Genomic DNA, 2,765 nt, shown 5'->3' on the forward strand with positions numbered 1-2,765 from the left:
GATAGATGTAATGAATGACGATAATAGCGATAATGATATTGATGACGACTATAATGGTAATAGCGATGACCATAACGATGACGATGATGATAGTGATGAAAATAGTAAGGATGCTTATGAGCTTATATGTATGTGTGCCTACGTATGGCTATTATGAAACCCCGAGCTTATATGGCCGGGTAGAATATATGTAGATGTATATGTATGTATGTTTATGTAAAGCGCGCACACCACTGCAGTTGGGTATGGACGACACTGGGCCTTGGTAGGGCTAGGTATGCGTAACACTGAGCCTTGGTTGGCCGGGTATGTATGATCACCGATCCTAGCTGTGGTCGGGTACGTGAAACACCGAACCTTCGAGGTCGGGTATGTTATGTAAACGATGTGTGTATGATATGATTATGTATATGATATGGATATGAGTATGAGTACGAATATGATACGAATATGAGTAAGAATATGTCTATGAACACGCCTATGGATACGAAATGTAAAGGAGTACGAATATGAGTACAAATACGGATACGGATGTATGTACACAATTATGTGTTAGAAATGGAAAGTTCCTATGAAAGGAAAGTAAGTGCCCGTGACGATGATATTACTATCTCCCATCTTATGCTATTTCTGATCTTGCTTATTATGCTTCTATATTGATATTGATCATGCTTTACATACTCAGTACATACTTCATACTGACGTCCTTTTGTTTGTGGACGCTGCGTCATGCACGCAGGTGCACAGGGAGACAGGCTCGATCCATAGATATATTCTCAGAGACTACATAGCAGAGCTCCATTTCATTCGGAGCCATAGCTTTTGGGTACTTATTCTTTTGTGTGCATAATTATGGGCATAGCGGGGTCCTGTCCCGCCTATATGATATGTTATACTCTCCTTAGAGGCTCGTAGACATGTGTATATGTTTAGATATGTTTGGCCTTGTCGGCTCATGTACATGTATGTGGCATAGATGCCAATGATGATTTAAAGGCATTGTTGTCCAATGAGACTAGCATGATGAATGAATAGAATTATGTGTTTAATTATGTGGCTCACCTAGATGTATGGGTAAGTGTAAGCCAAGGGGTGCCCGGGTGGGCTAGCACCGGGTGCTCGTCGCAGCCCCTTTAGTCGGGTCTTGACAAAACAACCCAAAATACATCGCCTCACGGGGCTATAACAACACGACAATAATCATGGCCACACACGACCAAGTAAACATCAAGAAAAGCATTACATACCTGAGGTTAATGGCGTCTCTGCCTGAATCTCTTCTGAAGGTGAAAATAAACGCGGGTACCTGGACTTCATGTCCTCTTCGGCTTCCCAAGTCATTTCCTCTCTATTATTATTTTTCCATTCAACTTTAACTGAAGCTACCTCTTTGGTTCTGAGCTTTCGTACTTGCCTATCTAAAATGGCAATGGGAACTTCTTCATAAGTCAACTTTTCTGTCACTTGAATATCATTTGCTGGCACGATCCTCGTAGGATCTCCAACACATTTACGAAGCATCGAGACATGAAAAACTAGGTGAATTGACTCCAAATCAGGCGGTAGATCTAGTTCGTAAGCCACTTTGCCTACTCTGCGCACAATCTCATAAGGCCCAATGTATCGGGGACTAAGCTTCCCCTTTTTTGCCAAAGCTCATAACGCCCTTCATTGGCGACACCTTTAAGAATACCCAAATTTTTTTTTGTCACTTGGAACTCTAAGTCTCGTCGATCCTTTTTCTTGCTCAATAATGATATTAAGTCTTACATGGTTTGCAAATCTATCCCACTTTCTTTCTTCCATGTGACCATGATAATGGTATTGATTTACATCTGTAGAGTCTACCTAAATTCAGTCTGAGATGTCTTGTCGTAGGTATCCCTCGTCGACTCATTCAAGACTTCATAATTTTCGAGAATTTCATAACCCTTTGGTAAGCTGTTGGAAATTCACTATAACCACAATGATATAAAAATGAAAGTTCCAAGGCGCAATATTCTTCTGGTAAAACCCCTTTTATTCAATGATCCAATAGAATTCGTAAGTAATATAACCCACCTCAGGGCTATCGTAGGAACTATATAGCATATACTTATATCACATCCAGAGTAATTGTCCTATTTGTCCTTAATGATAATTCCGACTCGACATTTCGACTTAATTTACCATATATTCTCCCTCAACTGACCCAGAGTATCACAAATACACTATTCTTGTTTACCCCCTACTCCTCTTTCTACGTACCCCATTGGTTTCATTCTTGATATGTAAATACTTACAGGTTACATAACCGTTCTTGTGTGATTCGTGTACGAACATCTAATCTTGTTCATAAACTTCCCTTCCTTTGGTCCGTTCTATTTTTTGTATCTCACATATACCAAAACTCTTTTGTCTATCTGATGTAACTTATCCCGTCATACTCTTTTCTCTCCTTTATTAGTCCTCTGATTATCACATCTTATATCTTATTATAGAAAACTTTATGTCTCTTCTTATTTGTCACTTATAACTCGCAATATCATTAACAAACGACTCTACTGTCAATTCCCTTGCCTTTATTCCAGTATAGCATCGCTATCTTTTACAATATTCCTCAAGTTATTTTCTCCCAATGTCACGTGGTTCACGGTCTTCACGAATGATTTCCAATACAGTCTCAGATGCCTGCTCAATTTGTGTTCGTTTATTTACTAGTTATTAGACTCATTTCTGCGTAACTCTCACTCTTTGTTTTAGAGTCTATATCTGTCACATCTTAG

Source organism: Lycium barbarum, chromosome 8 (genome assembly GCF_019175385.1).
Source record: "Lycium barbarum isolate Lr01 chromosome 8, ASM1917538v2, whole genome shotgun sequence".
NCBI lineage: Eukaryota > Viridiplantae > Streptophyta > Magnoliopsida > Solanales > Solanaceae > Lycium > Lycium barbarum.